Raw genomic sequence first — 23,913 nt, 5'->3', positions numbered from 1 at the left:
AGAGAGGTGCTAGGGAGCCAGCTCATGTGGGGCCCGAGAGCCATTTTAAAGAGTTTGGTTTCAATCCTGAGTGATGTAGGGAAATACTGTGTGTTGGCAGGAACTGGGGGCCTGGAAAAATGAAGGGAGGGTTGGCGAGAGCAAGATAATCTGATTTCCACGTGTAAAGATCTGGCCGTTTACTGAGCACAAAATGTAGGCAGGAAAGAATGTGAGCAGGACGACTGTTGGGAGGACAAGGCAACAGTCTAAGCGGGAGACGGCAGTGTGGCTCGGACCACGGCAGTAGCCATGAAAGGGTAAGATGAGGATCTGGATTTCTGTGAGGCAAGACCTCTGAGTATGATTGTAATGGAATGTGGGAAATAAAATACAGAGTCAATATGAGTCCATGGTTTTGACTTAAGCAATTGGAAGGATGGGATAGATTAATAGTTTTCTGAGATGGGAAAGATTACAGGTGAAGCAGAATTAAAGGCGTCAGGAGTGTGGTTTGGCAATGTTAAGTTTGAGGTGACTGTTAAATGCCGAGTGGAGGCGTCTAGTAGACAGATGGACAAGCAAGTCTTGGGTCCCGGCTAGAGATGTAATCTTGGGAATCATCATCGTACAGAGGTATTTAAAGCCAAGAGCAAGGGTGATGTTACCAGAGGAGTGAGTGTTAATAAGAAGGGACGCAAGGACTGAGCCCTGGACAGAGCTAACACAAAGGAGAATGGGCAAAGTACATTACACCAAGTTTAAGAATTTAAAAAGATAAATAAAAGGGGCCTAAAGAATGTATGAAGAAGAAGAACACGCTCCCTGGGCTGCAAGATTGGCTCTAACCTGTGCTTCATCTTTCTCATCTGTAGCACAGCTATTTCCAGCTTTGCTTTGTCCTCCTCCTACAGCATTCGCAGTGTTTTCTACTATAGGCTAGCATGAAACAATGGTAGTTGTCATATAATTTTAACTCTGTATTGCTTAGCTGAGTAGTACGCTATGATTTGATTCTGCTTTTATATTTTTTTTTCATTTGCTTTTCTCAGAATTACAAATTTGATGTTAAAAAAGAAAAGAATGTGTGAAGAAAATGTCTCAGGAAGGAGTCATCAATCAACCTTGCCAAGCACTGCTGTCTGGTCCCAGGTAGTAACAACTGAGAATTTACTCCTGGGTTTAGAAATGGGGAGGTCACTGGTAGTGTAAGTGAGGTAGATTTAGTTCTGTAACAACCCCCAAATCACTGACCTACCACAATAAAAAGCTTATTTCTCGCTCACGTCACAGTCTAATCGAGTGTTTGGTAGACAGACTTCCCCGTGGCACTTGAGGTCCTCGCCCTCTTTCCATCTTCAGTGTGTGGCCTCCTGGGGCACCTTGGACAGGGAAGGGATGGTCGCCCTGAAGCACACCCACACACCCTTCCTCAAATGCCCAAGCCTGGAGGTGGCACATGACCCCCTTCACATTCCTATGGCAAGAACTAGTCACACAGCCTCCTTTGTAGGTAAAGAAATTGAGAAGCGTCATTAAGTTGTGTGCCCAGAAGAGGAACGTCTGGTACCACCTGGCCAATTTCCGCCATGGCGACCTCAGGAAGATCAGTTTTGGGTGACAGAGGAAGCAAAAGACTGATTGAGGGGTCTAAGAAAAAAAGGGGAGGAGGAAAAGATGGTAGCTAAGGTGAGATTTGGAGTCAAGGAATTTTTTTTGTTTTGTCTCCAGTTTGTTTGTATGACAATGAAAACATAATCCAGCAGTGGGGGGACATGTGATGATGCAGAAGAGTGAGGGGACGGCCACTGGAGAGGTGTCCTTAGGTCAGGGAAGGACAAGAAGATCCAGCTCAGAGCATCCTAACTTCACGGTGTGGTGCATAAGAATCACTCGGAAAACCAGTTGAAACACAGGCTCCCAGGCCCTCCCTGAGATCCCCATTCAGCAGGTCTGGAGTGGGGCTGCAGGATTTGTGTTTGTGATCATCTTCCATGTGATACTGTTGCTGCCAGTCAGAGCTGAGGACCACACTTTGAGTACCGCTCATGGAAGCCTGGGAAATTCGTCCTGCACTGAGGGAAGGCAGGATGGATGTTCATGGATGAGGGCGGGCGGTGGGTATGGTGGTGGAGACACGGAACTTGTCAGCTGGTTGTTCTAGTATCTCAGGGACTCAGGAAGCAAGGTCATCGGCTGAGAGTGAGGGCGGGGGGAGGTTGACAGTTTGAGGAGGGAGGAGGAAATAAGAAATTATTGTCTTGGAGAGTGGGAAAGTAAGTGGGGTAGGAAAGTGAAATAAGAGTGGTAGGCCCACCTGGCAGCTGTGATAATGAACTTAAAGTAAGACCAGGCAGCCACACCCAGCTGTGCAGGTGCAGACAGAGTGAACAGGGCATAGGTGCAGCAAGGTTGAGGTTTTGCCAGGCAGGTGCAATGGAGGGAGAGAGGGGTCACAGGGAGCAATGTCCTAACTGGCAGGATGACAGCAAGGGGCCACAGGATCTAAGTGGGTAAGGAGGGCAGTGAGGACGTGAGGGTGGGGTGGGTGAGGAACAGTGAACGGGTGGTAGATCAGTTGACTGTAGATCTCAGTGAGGCTGAGGAATCATTGGAAAGAATAGAGCACTGAACTGGGAAAAGGAATTGTGACAGAAGACTGGGATATTTGAAATTGAGATTATGGAGAGAGCACGATTGTTGGTAATCATGAGCAAAGTCAAGAGCATGGCCGTGGGTATAAATGCCCAAGATGCCATAAAGGACAAGATCATGGGAGAGGAGGAAGTCGAGGGACTGGACGGCTGCATGTGCAAAGCACCATGTTTGTGGATGGTGAAATTACACAGGATTATCATCAAGAGTATTGTTGAAGGCTTATTGAGAGCTATTGTTTTCAGACTTTCCTTACAGAATCCAGTGCTCCAAGGAGGGGGAGACATTCTGAAATATAAATTCTGTCCCCCAAGCAAAAATTTCCCCATGAGTCTCCTTCTGGCGCTAATTGCAAAATAAACAGATAAAGCAGCAGGGGCTGCCGGGGAAGAGGCTGAGCCAGCAGAGAGGAGCATTGCGCTGGCTGGCTGGTGTTGGCCTCAAAGGCGCCCAGCTTTCCCTGGCTCTTTCCCTGCCTAATTTGAAGAATTAAGTGTGATGGTGAGATGCTGAGAAACCTGAGGTGATTCATCACAGCCCATGAATGCTCATGTCTCCCCACACGTTTTAAATGGAATAGGAGGCTGCTAGTTGACAATGCCTTAGATTTCATATTTAACTACTGCGAGTGTTCTAGCGCAGAGAGACTAAATATAGACTTTGAGTTAGGAAATCTAAAAAGAATACCAGAGCAGCATCGATGGTGAGGGCTGGAGGAGCCATGAATTGGAGTGGGAGACACTGGGGCAAGAGGGTGGTAACTTAGCCCGAGGACCCCACTCCGTGACCATTGTGTGTCAAGAGAGAAAACAGCCACTTCATTACATTATTGAGAACGAATACCTTCCTCCACCACTTGCCGGGGCAGAGCGGCGGTTCTTTGCATCCTCACTGTGGGGGAGCCACACTGACTCCTACCCTCACTGTGGAGCGGTTCCTCTCTCCCGGGGCTCAGACCCGCTCCTGAGGCAGAAAGGGGACCAGACTCCCTGCTGTCTGCTCCATTTACCCTCCGGGCCTGAGGACCCAAACACTAAATGTGACCGCTTCCCCTGTGCAAACAATTGCTGCACATCAGCGTGGGGTGGGCGCAGGGATAGGGAGATGTGTCAATACTCTGGCCACATGAATCCCGTCCGGGACCTTCCGCTTGGTTATGTAGCTGTGTGTGAAGCAAGAGCTAGAGAAAGGAAGGAAGGAAGAGGATTTATATCCAAAGCAGTCTGTAATTATCTCTGGGGGGTTGGGTTATGGATGACTTTTCCATTTTCTATTTTCTCATCTGTATTTTCTAAAAGGAGTATGTATGACTAATGTATGTGAAAAACTCCTAATAAATGTGTTTTGTGTTAATAACACTTAGTTGGATGGGTTTGCCTTGATGGCAGGGCGGGGTGGGGGCGCCACACAACCATACAAGACCAATCCAGGCAAAGAGCTAGAGACTCACCCTGTATACAATTAGAGCTGAAATCCAGCATGCGGGGCGCGACAATGGCAAGTTAAGAGTTTGGTGACTCTTTGGTAGCATCGCCTGACAGGCATGCCCTTCCACTTGCCCGCTTACAGCAGCCAGAGCCCTAAAATCAAGAGGATGGAGAAGACAAAGTGTGAACAGAGGTGAAGGTGTTCTTAGAGGGACAAAACCCTTCATGTCCCCTCCAGTCTGTGATTCTCCATCTGGCCCAGACTGTGTGGACTGGAGCATCCTCATGAGATTGACCTGCTTATGAGCCAAGGGCACATTCCACTGCTGCTGGCCACCGTAACAAAGGGGGTACTAGGGCCACCTGGCCTGAAGCAGATTTCATTTTGCCCACCTGGTCTGGGTTGTCAAATTCCACAGCAGTACCCTGAGTGCCACATTAGCTTTGACCAAAGGTTTGAGGTCAGGTTCAAAGTCCTGTGGTCTAGAATAAACACACAATGACTTCAGTTCAAGGGCAGGCCCTAGAATAAATTGTTAAATGAATAAAATGCATCTTTGGACATCTCCCTAAAAGGGAAAAGTGGCTACTCTGTACCAGGGCACCTCACCTGGTAGGGTCCCAGGCAGGTACCGCCTGCAGTCCTCCCCACCCCGAGTTCTCGTCCCTCAGGGCTCTCTGCCTGGACAGGCTCCCTGGTCTGGGCGACTCACACACGTGCTGAGCCCAGTGTGTTCACATCTCTGACTGTATTGAAACTGTATGTAAACTCGGGCCCTCTTTCTAGAAAGGCATGGCCTTACCAAATAAACAAAATGCTAATGAGAAATTTTAGATTGGCCTATACAATACTAGTAGAGGAAAATTTGGGGCATAGGATGGAGGTCAGGAGGCCCGCTTAAATAGTAACACCTTAATTATACTTTAAATATGTATCTTTCAACAAGAATGTTGACTTACTGGAAGAATAAGCTGCCTTAAATCCTTTATGGAGCAACAAGGGATTTTTAAATGAAAAGAACAAAGATAGGAAGAGAAAAAAGGAAAATAAGGAATTAGTAGAATGAAGGACTGATTCTTAGAACACATATCCATAGTCTTTTGTGCGCTTTTTCTCCTGTGTCCTTTGCAAGGGGCAAGATGATATTTAGCCCCAAGAGAATGTGTGTCAAGTCTTAGTTTTAAAATATTATTTTCTAGGACAACAGTTCTCAAAGTATGTTCCAGGGAACCCTTGGGGTGGGAGCAAGGGCTTTGAGCCCATTTTAGGTGATCCTTGAGGTCGAAACTGTTTTTGTAGTAACAAGGCACAATTTGCCTTTTTCACCCAGGTAACATGACTACATCAAAAAAGATTCTGTGGTCTAAAACACTTAGCAAATGCTTTTAGATTCTTAGAGAATTTACAATGCCTATTAACATACATATTAAAGGATCTGAGAAATTCTATAGTAAAAAAACAAAAAGAAAAACTGTTTAACTTGGTTTAATACAACATCGCAAATTTATTTGACTGTGGAATTTATTTTTGTTTTGATTAGTCTATTTAACACCTGTTGCTACCAGGTTTGGGAAAGTGTTCTTCCAGGGATAAGATGGTAAGCCAGTAATCCTCTGGCCAAGGAATTTATTAGAGATTCCTCAGCTGGACCTGAAGTAAACAGTCAAGGACAGGTGTTAGTATGCCAGTATTGTGTAGCAGTCAAGAACAGAGCCAGACTGTCTGAGTTCAAATCCTGGCTCTGCCATTTACTAGCTGTGACTTTAGGCAGGTTACTTAACCTCTCTGTGCCTCCTAATCCTCATGCATAACATGGGAAAGATTATACACACATACCATACATTGATGCCTTACACATAGTAATCACTATATAATAGTTATCATCGATTACTGTGCCAAGCGTGCTGGCCGAGGGTCAGCACCTAAAGTGAGGCCACTAGCTCGTGATTCAACCTGAGGCAGGTCACCCCTCTGCCACAGACTTCAGTTTGCCCATAGGCTGAAACAGAAAGTGGCACGAGGCAATCTCTGAAGCCCCTTCTAGGGTTGAGAGTCTCTGGTTCCACACACCCCTGGTGGAAGGTGGCACTCACCTGGAGCGTAAGAGAAAACAGGAAGGTAAAAGGTCAAAGTGCCCTCAGGTCCTGGGCAATGTCAACAGGGGATAAAAGGATCCCCCAAATGGAACGGTTGACCATGGAGGATAGTTGTCTGCTCCAGAGCTCTGCCTCCCACCCACCCAGCTTCTTACCCCTCCTGGTAGGAAGGAGAAAGAAAGTGGGGGCTGCTGTTCGTGCCACCACCACCTCCACGGCCCCTCTCCCACTGCACTGGCTGCTTGAACAAGGGCCTGGCTGCAGAGAAGTGTAGGCTCCTTAAAAGGGGTTAAGAGGACATGAGGCTTTCAGCTTAATGGGTAGTTTTTTCTGCCCTCTTCTTAGGACCCTCTCCATCACCCCAGCCCCAGAGAAGCCTTTTGGACACCTAGCCCTGATGAGACACTGTGGTGGCTGCCTCTGCAAAAATTCCTCCAACGTGACTTCACCACAGTTGGGAATGAAGAGAGCGCACAGTCTTAAAAAACTGAAAATGTCTGTACAACAGAGAGCTTTGAATTGCTGGCAGCTGTCGGGTAAGGTAGACGCGCCCAACATAATGCTTATGAGGCTAAATTGGGAACATTTGAAGGCTTGGTTTTGTGCTTAAAAAAGCAAGTAGCAGCTCCACCGCCAGATGTTGGAGCACTTGACTACGTGGCTCGTGGGCCTGGTATCAGCAATGCCTTTGCAGGTGACCGCGCATCAAAGGGAGTGATGACTTGCTTTCCTAAAACTGCTTCTCGGGAGGGAGCCCAGTAGCTTTCGTGTTCCACTTGCACTGAAGAAGTTAAATTTGGGAACACCAGAAAGGATCTCTCTTCACTCAGAAAAGAATGACTCTGGGGCTTGTCAGCAAAAAAGAATTTCTGAGAACTGGGGCTTTATAAGAGCTTAGCTCCCTGTAACTAAGGCCTTTGAGTAATCATTGGACTTCTTTCTAATACCTGCTTTCTAATTTGGTGTATCAGGACTTGCTTTTGGTTACTAGTCACAGAGAACTGACTACAGTGGCTTAAACGTGGAGGTTTTATTTGTGTGTTTGTCACGAGAAATGCACACACGGGAAGTAGCGGCCTTGGTTCAGTGGCTCAAGTAGTTAATGAGAATCAAGAAAATCAGGGCTGAGTCTTTGGGATTCCTCTAGTCTTTTCTTCATGGCCTCAACATGGCTGTTGCAGCCCCAGCCATCACATACATCCACACCCCAAACCACAGAAGGCAGGTAGGGTGGAATGGCAAAGAGAGCTTTCACAGAAGTATCATCCAACAACACCTGCTTTCATCTTCTACAAGAAAGGCATGGAAACACAGTCTTTTCACGGGATCCATGCCACCTAGAATAACACTGGGACTCTGTTACTGAAAGACAATGGATATTGCAGAGGAAACTAGCCTGGTCTGTTTGGGACTTTTTAGAGAGATGTGTTTAGACCAGAAGTTGCTGCCTAGACTGGTCCTTCTGGGATAGCTTGTTATATGAAAGAGCAGACATCTGAGGGAGCCTCCGCTTACCCATGACACCGCCTTCCAAACCTCTCTCCAAGAGGGGCGAAGCTGGCTTTCATTCCAGCAGTGCCCCAGCTCCCAGCGCAACTTTGTTAGGCAGGGAGAGCATTCGGAAAACAGGGAAACCTCAAAAGCAGCAGGTTCTTTTTGGATCAAAGGCAGTGTGCTCAGCACCAAGCACTCACACCTGAATGTGTGCACTAACTCAGAAGGTGCGCACGGCCACCACTGGGTGGTGGAGCTGGGTGTGGGGGGGGGGGGGCAGGTAGCAAATGAAGAAACATGTAAACTCGACAGTCAGAGAGGTTGCTATTTGCATTGCCCCCAAAATTTTTACGTTGAAACCTAGTCTCCCAGTGTACTGGAAGGTAGGGGCCTTTGTGAGGTGATTGGGTCACAAGGGTCGAGCCCTTGGGAATGAGATTAGTGCCCCTGCGAAGAAAGGGCACCAGAGCGCTCTCTCTCCTCTCCCCCTGGGGAGGACATCGCAGGGAGACAGCCGTCTATGGGTCAGACAGCGGATCTCGCCAGATGCGGAATCTGCTGGCACCCTCATCTTGGACTTTCCAGCCCTCAAAACTGTGAGAAAAATTTCCTGTTGTTTATAAGCCACCGTGTCTGTGGTATTTTTGTTATAGCAGCCTGAACAGACTGAGGCAGAGGCTAAGGGGAGTCCGCACCAGGCACAGAGAAGGAGTGGTTGCCACCACCAGGACAGTCCTGGTCCAGAAGGCGACAGTGGAGGAGCTGTGGGGCTGTGTCCGGGGAGGGGCTGGTTGTTGCCTGGCCAGACAGTGGGGGCTGCCGCAGCTGGCAAGAGAAGCAGCCCTTGGCTGAATTCCCAAGCATTACCATGGACCCCAGAAAAAAAAGTCCTCCCGTGTTCCCAGCTCTCCATCCAGCCATATGAAACAGAGAAGTGGATTTAACAAGGCCCAGCAAAACCCAGGGAAGGCACAGCAGAGAGACACTCCATTGCTGAGAACCAAAATACCAACCTCTATTATAGCAGGGGAGAACTCTCACACTGATGTATGGGGGAAAAGTTGAAGACGGGGTATTTTGCCCCAGCCTTTCCTCTCAGGCTTTCTTTACATCTGGGAGCAAAGTGGCTAGCAGGACGGCTGCATTCCACAGGTTGCAGGAGAGGGAGACCCAAAGTGCGGAAGAACAAGAGTGGCTTATCTTGTCCTTAGTTCTACACCTTTTTAACTGCTGGCCTATGCTTCCCACAGTTACCGTGTGTTCACAGATTTTAAAATCACAGTAAACTCCAGGCTGAGCCACTGTGGAAGAACTCCCACCTTTGTTCATTTTCCAGCGCTCCCCATCAGACTGCCTTGCTTAAAGAGTGACCCACGCTCTCTCCCCTGCGTGTCAAGGCCACAGCCCCTCTGCACTGGCGGCGGTGAGAAGAGCCAGTTTTACTCTTGTGGGATGCTAGAAGAACTGCAAACTGACCACTGAGCCTTGGATAGGTCATGAAAGTTTTAGTCATGAAAATTACTTTTTCTAATGGTTAGATCTTTAAAACACTGCTTCTGTCTAGTGGCATCTTTTAATCATGCAGATTATCACAGGCATATAAGAGCAAAGACCAATTCTACCCTGTGCTCAGAAGAGGCTGATAACCGGAGCAGGAACTTGTGCAGTGAGGCTGGGGGCAGGCTATCTGAGTTCAAACCCTGCCTCTGCCATGTGTTCACAGTGTGAAACTGGGCATGTTGTTTCACCAATCTGTGCCTCGATTTTCTTGTTGGTGAAATGGAGCTAATAACACGGAGGCATTATCATAAGGGTTATCTACCTCAGTGTTATAACACTGGAAGGATTCAGTGAATTGACAGCTGTAAGCTGGTTAGTGCCAGGAGCAGATGTCAATTATTATAATTAAATAACTCGCCATGAACATAATTGTGTACTTGTTTACCCATGTGGTTGTTAAGCATCGACCCTTAAAGGCTAAGTCCTGCGGGGACCTGCAGTGTGTGTACCCAGTTAGCCGCTAGGCAAACAAGAGGCCTGGGGTGCCTCATGCTTCCCTTTGCCCTGCGCTGGGCCTTCCCCCATCGGCATCCTCTCCACACACAGAGCAGGTCTGCTGAAGCTCTGGTCTCCCAGAGCAGAGCCGAAGCAAAAGCCCTGGCTCACTGAGCCCAACAGGAGAGGAGGGAAGCGAGACCAGAGGACAGTACAGGACTGAAGGGGGCAAAAGATGTGTCCTCAGTTCGGAGTTTCTCTTTCTACTTTTGGGCAAGCCTGGTGGAGTTACCTGACACCACTGCGGTCTATCCAAGTCATCCAATTATTTGTGCATCTGTTTGAAAAGCAGCCTGCTCTTGGGGACAGAGACGAGCAGGGCTGGCTCAGTTCCTCATGACACCAAACAAGCTAGCACTGCTCTTGGGAGCCCTGCCCAGCGGTCTGGCCTTGGAGGAGCTGCCAGCTACCCAGAGAGAGCTGGCTCTTTTCCATGCAATGAGATTGACCGAAAAAGAACAAAGTTGCTCTCGACACCTGCTCACCCTCTCACAGCTATGGAGGCCAAGAGGGGAATGGGTAACTGCAGACCACAGGCAGTGAAAGAAAAAGGCAAAAAAATCAGCAGCCCTTAGTGCAGCATCCTCCCCACTATCTTTTCACAGGAGGAGGTCAGTGCAAAGCTGCCCAAGTCCAGGAGCTGGGGGGGGTGGCTAGGCACTGGGAAACAGTGGGATGGCTCAAGGGCAGCAGGCAGGAAAGGGTGGAGGGATCTGGAAAAGCAGCCCCACAGTAATCTCTCTTTTGTTTGAACTAGCTTAAAATGGGTTGCTATGACTTGCACTCGTCCTCATTGGTAACACGTTTTGTGAGAAATGCAATATGGACCCCTCTGCACAAGCATAGTAACCTGGTCACATTTCAGAGGAGCTGCAAGGTGGCTTCAGGGCCCCCCGCAGCACCCCGCTGGCCTAGCTCACTGCTGACAGGGTCCCCTGGCCTCACCTTTGTCCACTTTGTCTGGCCTGAATGCCCAGCCAGGGCCAGCCTCCACAGAGCTGACGTGAAAGAAGTCACAGAGGACAACAGAGACAGGGATACTGTGACAAGGGGTTCTTATGATCACACCTGACTCGTCATTCACTGTTGTGATCACATCACTAGAAGCTGCCATGACATTCGTAGGAGGCGCTTCTCCAGTTACCCGCCCAGCTCAGTCCCACAGGGACGGACGAAGGATGGCTGAGTTCATCCCATGTGCCCACCCACATTCATGACTCATCAGGCAAGGGGTGACCCCCAGCCCAGGCTGAACACATCTGAATCAGGACCCAAGAGAAAAGTCTGGGCTCCTGGCTTGGATGGAGGGATTGTAATCACGGAGGTCACAGGGGTCATGTGCAGTCCTGTAGGCCAGAATGACAGAAGGCAGACTGCAGGCAGAGAGAAAAATCAGAGCAGGTGGATACTCAGAGAAACCCCAGGGAGGGCGCTGCCTGGGGTCCCGGCTCTCCAGATGCCATTTCTGGATCCAGCCTCACTTCCAGCTCCTGGTTTCTGGGAGGTTTCAACTCAGTGCCTTCCTTTTCGCTCACTTATTGGGTTTCTATTACAGGCATGCAGAAGAGCTTCCGCGAAGGCAGTGATTCACAGTTTACTGAACACTTTCACATGTTTTCCTGTGTGGAGTTTGTTTCTCACACTGCTCTAGGAAGAGGCAAGGGAGGTATCATCATCTACATTCTGTGGCCAAAGAAGCCTAGGCGATGACCGATGGCTGGCTGGTCAAGGTCTCCCAGGCAGAGAGGCGGTCTGACCTAGACTCAGCTTTGCCTCCGCCCTGCCCCCTTGATATCGGAGGTGTGCTTCCAGGAAAAGGACCTCTGGCCCCAGGTGTAAGTGCAAGCAATCTGCTGCATTCCTTAGCACAGTCAGATGCTTCAAGAGGACTATAGGAGCTTCTGCTTGATCATTAGTTGCCACACCTTCCAGCCTCTGCAGGCGGAGCTAGCCGTGTGCCTAACTTTGAAAACAAACTGTACACTGAAAGCAGAACCCGGAATACACTTTTTGGTGGAGAATGCTCCTTCTTATAAAAAACATATGAAGCCTGAGCTATTGTATTATTTTGATATTTACTGTACTATACTTCTTTCTCTCTTCTTCTGTAAATGATAGGCAGATGTGTTCTGTTTCTCTTCCTTTCCTTTGTCTAGTCCTCACTCTGACGTTTTCCACCCAAAGTAGAGTGACTTGGAAGCTGGCAGCCTCCCCTGATGGCATGTGTGTGTGCACGCAAACACACATGCACCTCATGAATGCCATTTTCAAAAACAGTTTCACTGAGATATTCAGGCACCGTACAATTCACCCGTTAAAATGTACAATTTAAACAGCATGATACTGGCATAAAAACAGACACACTGATCAATGGAACAGAACAGAAAGCCCAGGAATAAACACATGTCTACGTACTCAACTAATTTTTGACAAAAGAGACAAGAACACACAATGGGATAAACACAGTCTATTCAATACATGATTTGGGGGAAATTGGACAGATATTTGTCAAAAAAAAAAAAGTGAAACTAGACCACCTCCTTATACCATATATAAGAATAAACTCAAAATGGGTTAAAGACTTAAATGTAAGACTCAATACTATAAAAATTCTAGAAAGAAAGATAGGCAGTAAAATCTCAAACATTTCCCATAGCTATCTTTTTTCTCATATAGCTCCTTGGGCAAGGGAAATAAGGAAAAATTTACAAATGGGACTATATCAAACTAAAGTTTTTGTTCAGCAAAATAAGCCATCAACAGAATGAAAAGACAACCCACGAAATGGGAAAATATATTCACCAATGATATACCTGATACAGAATTAATATCCAAAATTTACAAAGAACTTATAAAACTCAACACCAAAATAACTAAACAATCCAATTAAAAAATGGGCAGAGTACGTGAACAGACATTCTCCAAAGAGGACATACAGATGGCCAATAGACATGTGAAAAGATGCTCAAGATCACTAATCATCAGAGAAATGCAAATTAAAAACCACAATATCACCTCACACCTGTCAGAATAGCTATTGTCAATAAGTCAACAAATAACAAGTATTAGCTAGAATGTGGAGAAAAAGGAACCCTTTAGCACTGTTGGTGGGAATGCAGACTGGTGCAGCCACTGTGGAAAACAGTATGGAGGTTCCTCAAAAAATTAAAAATAGAACTGCCTTAGGACCCAGCAATTCCATTCTGGGTATATATCTAAAGAAGCCTGAAACACTAATTCGAAAGGATATATGCACCCCTATGTTTACCGCAGTGTTATTTACAATCATCAAAATATGGAAGCAGCCCAAAGTGCCCAGCAGTAGACGGCTAGATAAAGAAGATGTGGTGCATATATACACTGGAATAGTACTTGGCCGTAGAAAAAGAACTCAGTCTTACCCTTTGTGACAGCACGGATGGATCTAGAAGGCATTATGCTGCATGAAATAAATTAATCAGAGAAAGACAAATACCATATTGTCTCACTTATATGTGGAATCTAATGAACAAAATAAATGAACAAACAAAACAGAAATAGACTCATAGATACAGAAAACAGATTGATGGTTGCCAAATGGTAGGGGGGCTGGGGGCTGGTGAAAAAGCTGAAGGGGTTGAGGAGTACAGACTGGCAGTTCCAGAACACTCACGGGATGTGAAGTGCAGCGTGGGGAACACAGTCGATAATACTGTGGTAACTGTGTGTGGTGCCAGCTGGGAAATATCAGGGGGATCACTTTGTACAATATACGATTGTCTAACCACTATACTGTACACCTGAAATGAATATAAAATATTGAATGTAAACTGCAATTGGAACATTTTTTTAAAAGAATAAAAAAATAAAATTTACAGTTTAGTGGTTTTTGGTCTATTATACTGTTTTTTAAACTGTGGTAATATAGGTATAATATAAAATTTGCCATTTAACCATCATTGCATATAAAATTCAGTAGCATTAAGTCCATTCATTGTGTTGTCCCATCACCACCACTATCTATTTCTCACGGATACCATTTTTTTTGCACGTTCTCTCTCTCTCCCTCTCTCCCTTCCTCCTTCCCTACCCCCTTCTTTCCTTCTTGTGTTTAAGGAGACAGGGAAGTCCATCTCCCCCCTCCAGCCCGGTCCTCCCCACGCAAGCAAGTCCCCCTCATTGCTTCACTTCACAGCCCAGTTTAGATGACATGGGCCAAATCTCCAAGGCAAGATGTTGACTTGATCATATGTGCAGCTCTGCCTGCTCTCAGGTCTCCTCATCACAGAGAAACATCCTCCTCTGGGGTGCTCCCTGGCTGCTAAGCCCCACTGCTGAAAGGGGAGCTGCCCGAGGGCAGGGCTGTGTGTGCTCAGCCTGAGCCCCAGAACTGGCCGCGGGGGTCCGCAGGTCTGCGGATGCCCTTGCGCCCTGCAGTGCTCCCTGCCCTGACCCGGACACAAGCACCTGCCCCTCAAGCCACCTCTCCCCAGCTGAAGGTTGAATTCCAAATATTTCCTTCCTTCTTGATCACTTTTGCTTTCCCCCTGGTACTTCTTACTTGTCCCAACTAGTGTGAGAAGAGAACCTTCTGGAAATCCAATCCAATTGGATGTCAATGTGGGCTCAGCATTTTGGTGCTCTCCCTCATAGCCGGGGAGGGGGGGAGGTGGGTCCTGAATGGGTCTTAAGTGCTGGATCCTTATTTCTGGGTGCTGGCAGCAGGTACCCCCTCCTATAATCCACTCAGGGGAGAAGAAAAGGAGGAAGGATGGTGGGTTTCCAGAAGGGAAAACACAGTTCTCAAGTGGATCCTTAGGGTCTCTCTACACAGAACTGACTTATGAACCTGTCTGGCAACTCCCAATAAACCCCATCTACCCCTCACCAAAGCCACCCTTTGGGGATGTCATTCACTGTCATTCATCGTGCATGTGGACAAACAACAGCTGAGTCTCCTTGTAAGGATCTTTTATGGAATTAAATAGACAAGCCTGACAGCCCCCCAAGGGGCGGTCATCTACCCCGGGTGTAGAATGTCTTTTCTCTAACCCTGAGTGATGGCATGCTGTTGCTAGGTGCCTATTTTTTGCCTTTCAAATACTAAGTAACAAATAGGGCACATCTCATAACACATCTGCAAGTATGTGGCTATTCTCATACTTCAATGGCCTCTAGAATATCATCTGCCAACATGTGCACTATGTGCTAGTATGCAAATTAGGCATAATAAAGGGAGTTCTTTGCTCTTGAAAAATTGTATTTATAAGGTTAACAAAATGGGCATATTACAGCAGGGAACCAAAGTTAGAACGCAAGACTTTCAAATGTAAGAGTTGGCAACAGTGAAGATTCTCTGGTGTTTTCCCCACAAGAGATCAAAACTTTTCATCTGTTCTGAGGTTACTGAGATGAAAAGAATTCCCGAAAAATCAAAACACATAGAATCCAACTTCAGAAACAAGGAGACATTCTAAGTTGAAAATTTTCAATCGGCAGTGACAAGAGCAGGAGCAGTGTTTTAAAAACATGACTTTGCATTTAAAAAATCAAGTTCAATTAAATATTTCAATGAGTTATCCATTTAAGACAGGAAAGTGGGCACTTTTATTTGGAGGATAAAATAGAAAAGACCAGGAAAATTCACTCTAATAAAAGGAAATACACAAACAGTGGGCAACACACACACACACACACACACACACATGCATCTACACGGCTTCTAGAATTATGAACTGCTCCATAACCAGAGAGGAAAATAGTTGAACCCAGTCTGGTCAAAAACTGGGATGTTAGGAGTTAGCAACTATTCTGGTTTAGGGTACCACCCCAACCCTATAGCATGTGTCTATTTAGTATTAAAAGAGAAGCATAACTAAGTTTGTACTTGCTAAAGAATCAGATATCAACACAATATATTCAACACTAAAACAATTCCAATGATTAAGCTATCAGTGATGACTCCAAGGGCACATTAGGATCTTGCACAACTTGGGCCCCTGTCACAAACATGAAGTGGTAACTGTCTTCATAGCCACGCGCCAGTGCTGAACGGCAGGTTCCAACGGATAGGATGTCGGATTAAGCAAATTTGGACATTCTGGGAAGGTTTCAGGAGGCCAGCCTTGGAGGGCCCACCCCGTACATCGAGAAGAGGGCTGAGTCCAGGCCAGTTTTGCTTCACACTGGGCACACCTGGGCACAGTTCTGGTATGGGGTACATGCTGGGTAAGTGTTTGCTGAATAAATATTGTAAACGAATAACAAAGTTAAACTGAACTTTTTCTGTTGATGACTTCTGCTGATGCCCAAAGCTGAGATGAGAAACAAGCAGTCCTGTGTTCGGAAGAGAGATGCAGCTTCCATCCTGGCAAGACGTGTTAAGAATTGGTCAGAACAAGAGATATAAATACAGACAGATTTGGGTGGACTGTATGGCATTTCTATCAAGTATTGCGCATTTACTTTCCTTTTCCTCTCACTGGGGGAGTGCTTCTTGGACCAGTGGGAATGGCTCCAAGAGGACAGCTCTGAGGGCGGGGAGTCAGCCAGAGGCAGAGACTAGCCTCCCCCTTCCTGGTGGTGCTGGCTGAGCTGCAGGTCTTGCAGGTCTGCTCAGCAGCCGCTGCCTTGCGGAACAAAGTTCTTGGGCAAGACCTGCACTTCCAGAGCCTGCGGGACAATGGACCCACACGGCCCCTAAGGATGGGAGCTGGACTTGGGTGTTCTTGACAGGACCAGCCAAGGGCTCTGACTGCCAGGGAAAAGTGAACTTACATTAATTGCCATGGGGGGCATCCCATTGGCACTGGAGCTGAAGGGGAGTTGTAAGAGTTAGCCAAAGAGGGCACCGTTCCAAGTCCAGGCTCTGCAAGGCCCTGGCCCTGGGTTGGGTGGGTGGGGTCCAAGGAACCTGCTGAAGTGCCTCACAAGAGAAAGAACCAGTGCCTACGCATCTGCATTCAGAGGACACCGAAGGCTAGATTCCAGCAGACACCACTAAGTAAAAAGACACTTCTGCTTCTTGCTCTCTTCCATTCTGCCTTAGGGAGTCAGAAGCAGCTAATGAAACACAAGAAATATAATAATAAAAGACAGCAGTGCAATCTTTTCGTGTTTGGGTCAGGCCTGAGCTGCAGGATGTGAAACTAGCTTTGCACTGGATGGGAAATAATTTTAAATGTATTTTGGAATGAGCTTTTTTTTAATACTCTGAAATGAGGACTGTTGGTTGGCTCCTGAAAGGGACTGAATAGTTATGGGGTCTGCCTGAGATGGTGACCAGCGAAAGACTGGGTAGAGCAGATTGGAAGGGCAGTGATGAGAGAAAGGAGGAGGGAAGAATAAGCTATTTCCTGGTTATGTCGCACCAGGCCCAGCTGAATGAAAGAAAGCATGCATGCATGAATGAATGAAAGAAATCACTTCTATATAACTGGCTGGCACTGTGGCCGCCGATCTAGTGCCCCCTGCTTACCCTACCTTTGACAAGAGTCCAGATGACGTCCTCCCCTTAGCTGCAGGCAGGTGAGACCTCTCCACCAGCTTTGGGGTGTGGCTGGGCATAGTCACTGGGTCAGTGAGTCAGGAGAGGCTGACCTGCCACTCCTGACTTCTCCCAGGTGTGCTGTGGGTTGATCATTCACCATCACCTTATCAAACACTGTAAATGCTAAATGTTACTTTGGCCCCAATGAGTAACGACTGTCAGTGGGCACGTTAGCAAAGTGCCCAGATGTGACATTGCCTTATGTTTGGTGTGCTTTGGGCTGCTCAGAACACTCCCTGGACAATTGGCTAAGAAGACAGTAAGAAGTGCAGAAACGTCTCCTCCTGGGGTTCTGTGTGTCGTGGAGACCAAGCTTGTGGGGGAAGGGTGAACAGTTTCTGCTCTCACCATTTCTCCCTAGATGAGCACAGTGTGGGTTCTTGCAGCAGGGCCAGTGAGATTCAATTGGCAAGATCCCCTAAAATCCTGCCCTTCAAGTGGAAGGCTCATGGTGGTTCCCATGGCAGCATCCCCCTTTTTCTTTTGTAACCCAATTGCATTGCCCTGGAGCTGACCCATCACTTGTCTGTCTCTTCTGTTAGGGCAGGAGTTTTCTTTTATTTGTGATTCTACCTAAGTGCTGGGCAAAAGAGACTCTCAACAAACACTAACTCCGTGAATGAACTCAATTGGCTCTGATGGGGCTTCCTAAGACAGGTGGAGTTAGGTAGCAGACTGTTTTCCGGAGGGAGCCCTGGAGTACAGATGGGTAGGGTGGTTCAGCCATGGTCCCAGGTGAAGCAGGATGAGGGGCCTCTAGAAATAACCTTGAAGCCGCATATCTCTGCAAACACAAGCCACAAGGTAGTTGCCTGGAGGCCAGGGCACCCTCTCAGAGCACAGGGCCCCAGACCGTCATCAGGCCATCACCTTCGCTTCATAGCATTTATAGATTGCCAGATGGTTTCCCAGCCATCAGCTCTCTCACCCTTCACAGCAAGCCAGAGGGAAGTGGAGCAGTCATCATCATCCACATTTCACAGGTCCAGAGAGGTCAAATGATGTTCCCAAGGGTACCCAGCTACTCAAGGGGGACATATGATGACCTCAGTTCACGTGACTCCCAACTCTGTGAGTTTCCTACCAAACCTGGTCAAATCCACCAAGGGGACACAGGGCCCCCTTTCGGTTGCAGTGCAGTGTTAGGAGAGATGTGTTTCCATTTGCATACATCCTGTTGAGGTTCCTTCAATTCTGCCCTGTAAGGGCTAACGGGGGTTGGCAGTGCTCTCATTCCCGGGAAGAGACATGCCACAGTCCCTCCTCCTGGGTCCCCATGGTGGCCTGGAAGCTTGTCCCAGAATCCACTTCCAGGTGGGCCTGCACAGCTTGTGCTGCACCTGCACAGGACAGATTGCTGAGAGGCAGAGGCAGCTCTGGAGCCAACACACTTGCCGCACGGGAGAGGCCACTGGACCAACACTGTCACACTCCACTCCACAGTGTCAGCGGCGGAGTGAGCCCGGCTGCACTCCCCCTTGGGCCTCTGACCTGCGGTCTATCATTGCCACATGCCACAGTGAATCTATTCTGTTCTCTTTGGAGGCATGTCTCAGCACAGAGAGAAAAGGCTTGTGAAATGTGGCATGCCGGGGGTCTGACTTGCAAAGCTGGGATCGGAAGCTAGAACGACGTTAAAGGATTTGTTTGGATCGTTAAAAGAAATGCCACAAGATGTCTTTCCAACGCTCAGTCGGCGCCGCCTGTCAATGTGGACACCAGCTAAGTGCCGAAGGAAACAGGCAGCGCACTGTCAGACCTTGCCCAGTTAGTCTCAGAAAGGAAATTTAGGGGCAGGGCCTGAAACTACTCCTTTTTTTTTTTTTTATGACAGAGCTATTTAGACATGCTAAATGTGGCAAAAACTAAAATAAGTAAATATAAGTTCAGAGACTTTGATTTACCAAAACTCATTTTCAAAGCAAGAGGAGACATGAAAGGCAAAAAATTCTACTAAAATTCAAATAATTTCCAAGGAAAATTCCTGTAACCTTGAAGAATAATAAAGGCCCATGGATATATTTGGAATTTCTGAATGGTAGGACTGTTTCCCGAGAGCATTTTAAACATCCCAAGCAAAAAATGAGAACAAGGCCGAAATTGTTTGGTGAAGAGCAAAGAAGCCCTTGGTTTAGGGAAAAGTGAGGGAGACGCTAAGAGTCAAAAACACTGAAAGAGGCTGGAGTTTCACATGAAATATGAACAACAGTAGCTTTTTGTCAGAGAATTCTTTACTCAATGCCATATGCAAAGAATGCATACTATAATCATCTATTTTTATTTTATTATATTGATCCTCACCTGAGAATATGTTTTTATTGATTTTGGAGAGAAAGGAAGGGAGGGAGGGAGAGAGAGAGAGAGAGAGAGAGAGAGAGAGAGAGAGAGAGAGAGAGAGAGAGAGAGAGAGAAACATCGATGGGAGAGAAAGGCATTGATCAGCTGCCTCTCATACACACTTCGACCAGGGATGGAACTCACTACCCAGGTATGTGCCCTGACTGGGAATTGAACTTGCAACCTTTTGGTTTGTGGGCCGATACTCCAACCTACTGAGCAACCCAACCAGGGCTACAATCATCTATCTTTTAAATCCATTTCATGTCCTCTTGTGACCTGCGAGTTTTCCCTTTGCATCTCGGCCCTGCACAAGGTGTCAGGGCCGGGGGTTCAGCCTGCCAGGCACGCAGAGCCCAGCCCCTCTAGGGTTTGCAGGATTCCAGGCACCTGTGGTTAACAGCCCCATTTCTGCCCAGATCCCTGTCTGTCTTGAAGAGTTGGGTGTCTCTGTCGTTATCTTTTATTCCCTCTGGCATTTCCTAAACCCCCTCAAACCTCAAAACTGGACCTTACCCTGTACCCTATGGGGCATACGTGTTGGAGTGGGGTACATGCCTGCCCTCGAATTGCTTAGACTCCATCGGCATGGACAAATGTTACATGGAGGCACAATAATAGCCTCATCATCCAACAAATATAACAAAATCCAAGCACTTTGTAAATGCTAAGGAGAGAACAATCACTTGCATTCAAGAGGGCTGGGGAGGACCTCATTCATGCAGAGGCAGTGCAAGGGAAAGGTGAGGGGTGAACTGGGGTTTGTGAGAGGGAGAAGTAGACACAGTAGGGACACAGGCCCCAGGGCCTGGCGCCCAGGACCTCCCCCACCCCCACGTCCTTTGTGCCTGGGGCCAAACGTGCACTGGGAGACGATGGGGTTGAACACCGTCATAAGGGCTCCGAGTTGATTCTGGAGGTGAAGGGGGAACAAACCACTGGGAGCGATGAAATTATGAAGCGTTCAGGGACCCATGGGTGGGCTTGGGGGCCCAAGAAGCCTCTGAAATTGCGTATATTCCTGTGCTCGGACACAGTATGTGTGGGCGAGCACATCCGTAGCTTTTTCTAGTTTCTCAAAAAGCCTCACAGCTCGGAGGCCAAGTTCCGAGGCCACGCTGGAGAAGAGTCTCACTGACGCGCGCCCCCCTCCGCCCCCGCCCCCGCCACATCTCCCAGCTCCCCATCTACATCCCACACATGGGGCACCAAAGACGCCTCATGCACTCCCTCTCCTGGACGCAAACCAGCAATGAAAACAGAGACCTGGGGGGGTCTCAGCCCTGCGGCCCCCTGGCGCTCCTCTGGGACCTCCCCATGTTATTGAATTTCCAAATTACCCAGGGTTGTTTATTTATACCACATTTTAATGTCAAATGAATAGAGAATTGCCGAGAAACTTCTGCAACAAGGTTCGGATTTCGAAATCTCCCCCTTTGGCAACATCACCTCAATTGTTTAAAGCAAAGCAGCAAACTCTACTCACGGTTTTCCGGTTACCACAGGCTCCTGCAGTGGCTCCAGACCAGACCCCGGCCCCTTGTGCCATGTTCTCGCCCTCACCACCACCAGCCAGCCATCGAGAGACCTCTGCCAGGCCTTTCTAGCTCTGTATTTAGCGAGAGTCAATGTGGCCTCCTCCCCTTCGCCTCACTCCTCTCACACTTTCCTTAGTGGGCCAAGCTGAGGGGCCCTTGGCTCTATAGATCGACAGCAGCGATGGAGTTTTCCAGAACAAAGCCCAGGCTCCACCTGAGAATAATTTTACAACACCTGCTTTATCACAACCACTAATCATTGTGGCAAGGCCCCTCGGGCTGGGCTGCTCATGAGAGACCCTCTGCCTTTTGAGCTGTGGGTGCTACACGTCCTCCCCAGGGGCTCCTGGGAATGGGCACGAGGTGCCACGGAATCTGGGGGAGGCGAGGGGAGCAACTGTTGGATCCAATTCAAGCCCTTGTGAAGATTGGAGAGAGAAGGGCCACACGGGATCCAGCTTCCAGAGCGGTTTGGCTAGTTTCAGAAGTGTGGAGGCTAGAAACCCAGAACACCACTCAGAGATGAGTCTTTCTTGGGTTTAAAACACAGACACTTGACCAACAAGCATTTGTTACTACGCGCCAAGTGCCGGGTCGGACTCAGAGACTCGATAATGTGTGCCGTCTGTACACCTTCGTCACCTGTAACCTCATTTCCGCTTGCACCACAGTAGCTGCCTTTCCTCTCCCTCACCTGGCTGTGACCTTGCGAGGTGGAGGCGCCCCAGTCACCTGTGGATGCCCCTCTCCCACACGCACGCTCACTGTGCTGGCTGTGGGTCTTGCGCACAGAGCGTGTTAGTACTGCGTGCTAAAGAGAATTTCTTGTTCAAATGTTTGTTGAACTCTCATTCTGTACTGGACTCTGCATCAAGCCCTGAAGACAGGCTTGGATAAACAAAGCCCAGGTCCCATAGTCCAGAAGGCTTTATAGTCACCACAGGCATGAAGAGAAGAGCTCACATTTAGGGAAAATGACCTCAGAACTAAACAAAGGAGGAAGTAAACAAAGGAACAAGCACAGAGTGGGTCTGGCAAAACTTTGCTTGATTGGCAGGGCAAAACTGCTCCGGCCACCTGAGGCTTGGGTGAGGACCTGTTCTACTTACTTCCTCCCCCTCTGGTAGCACCAAAGGGAAAAGAAAATGACATCCTGCCCCCCAATGCTCCTTGCCCCCCTACCCGCAGAAGGAGAGTGTACCTGGAAACCAGCCCCTGACTCTCTTCCACACCATCTCAGCCCATCTCCGGCAGCTGGGACGCTCACTGCCAGGGCTTTGCTCAGAAAAACAGAAAGGCCAGGACACCCCAGCACAAACACAGGGGAAGGGTGATTTGCAGGGAATGTTCAGAGGTGGAACAGCAAGTTTCCAAAACTTTCCCAAAGTTACACACACACACACACACACACACACACACACACACAGTCTATTTATCTATCTACCATCTACCTACCCAGCTGTCGGATCTATTCACCCACCTACCTACTGCCTTTTCCACTTTGCTTTTAGAAGTAAAAATAAGAAAAAGGAGGAATAAGGATTTATGGGGTGGGAGGAATTGGGGACAAAGGGCAGGGAGTGGGGCGGGTGCAGGGGTTCCTGTTTTAATACAAACTGTAAACCAAGCACCATAGCTCTGTCTCCTCACACTCTTTCTGGGAGTACACCCCACTTTGCTCTGCTTACAAATGCCCCTGGGTTTCATGAGAAAAATAAAACAAAACACATATTACAAAATCTGTATAATTCCATCTAATTTGAGTTTCTGAGTAACTCATCAGTCCTACATTCATTGCCATGCCCCACCCCCCGCCCACCCCCCTGCTTTCTAATTTTAGAGCTAAGAGCATGGAACTCGACACCGGACCTGTTTCCATTTACCATGAAAGGCATGTTTCTGCACAAACAGCTGGAGGGCAAGCTGGGAGACAGGTCGGAGACCGGCCTCGGAGAGCGTGGGCTCTGGGCTGGCAAGTCTCTGGAATCGCCCGCCATCCCAGCAAGAGGCAGGAAGCGCTGAGAACGAATATGTGTTCTGGCTTCTTTCAAATGAAATGATTTAATTTTAAGAGTTCCAATTCATAAAATAGCCCCAGCTAATTTTCCAAGGAAAATGAGTGTATTTTGTTTTTCTTCATTCTTCAAAGAATATTTGAGCCGTGAAAAGAATTTATACAGAATTTCCTTAAAAGGCATAACTGGGCAATGTTCCCAGGACCTTATAAAGGAATATAAAGGGGTGAAAAAAGCAAGTTTAATAGGGATTTAAACTTTTTTTGTGATTTAGAAATTAGAGATCAGTTTAGCCCCTGTGATAGTCACAAATAAAAAAAAAACTAGAAAAAAATTCTTTACATGCTGTCATCCATTTCTATCGTGTTGTAGAGCTAGGAGCTATTTCAGCAGAAGAAAAAGCAAAGTTTTCATTTCTGAAGCTGGCATTTTTGTATCTCCATGGCTGTCCTCTTTGTCCAAACTGTAGGTTGGGTCCTTTTATTGCCCCATATGCAATCAAATTATCAATATTTATTTACCTTTAATAGTCATCTTATAAGAGGAAAGTCAGAAAACGTTTTCAATGTAGTTTTAAAAATTCACAGAGGACACCCAGCTGTTCAGTACCCTGGTCGCCTGGCTCTCACCTGCCCTACCCATCCACCACCTGTCCTCTCAGGGGCGCACCGTGTCCCCTGGGCCCAGGCCTGTGTTTGACCAGCTTCCCTTTCTCTTCCAGATCTGCTGCTTCTAACAAAGGGCACTTTTCTTCCCCTGGGACCAGCTCCTGGGCAAGGCACAGTGTC

The 23,913-nt window shown here is 47.7% G+C and overlaps 1 long non-coding RNA gene across 1 annotated transcript in view; it reads right to left on the bottom strand.

Annotated features, from left to right (window-relative positions):
- LOC123822024 overlaps positions 1 to 17,299 on the bottom strand; it is a 30,785-nt gene extending 13,486 nt beyond the window's left edge. The window contains exons 1-2 of the long non-coding RNA XR_006786199.1: positions 17,169 to 17,299; positions 4,085 to 4,214 (exon numbers count right to left, since the gene is read on the bottom strand). This is a non-coding gene — a long non-coding RNA (uncharacterized LOC123822024). The remainder of the gene's footprint in view (positions 1 to 4,084; positions 4,215 to 17,168) is intronic.
- Between the last annotated feature and the right edge of the window lie 6,614 nt (positions 17,300 to 23,913).

The sequence above is a fragment of the Phyllostomus hastatus genome, unplaced genomic scaffold (assembly GCF_019186645.2).
Source record: "Phyllostomus hastatus isolate PE091 unplaced genomic scaffold, TTU_PhHast_1.1 phas_contig_40, whole genome shotgun sequence".
Classification (NCBI taxonomy): domain Eukaryota; kingdom Metazoa; phylum Chordata; class Mammalia; order Chiroptera; family Phyllostomidae; genus Phyllostomus; species Phyllostomus hastatus.
The sequence above is the reverse complement of the archived record's forward strand: the minus strand, read 5'-3'. Positions and strand labels throughout refer to the sequence as shown.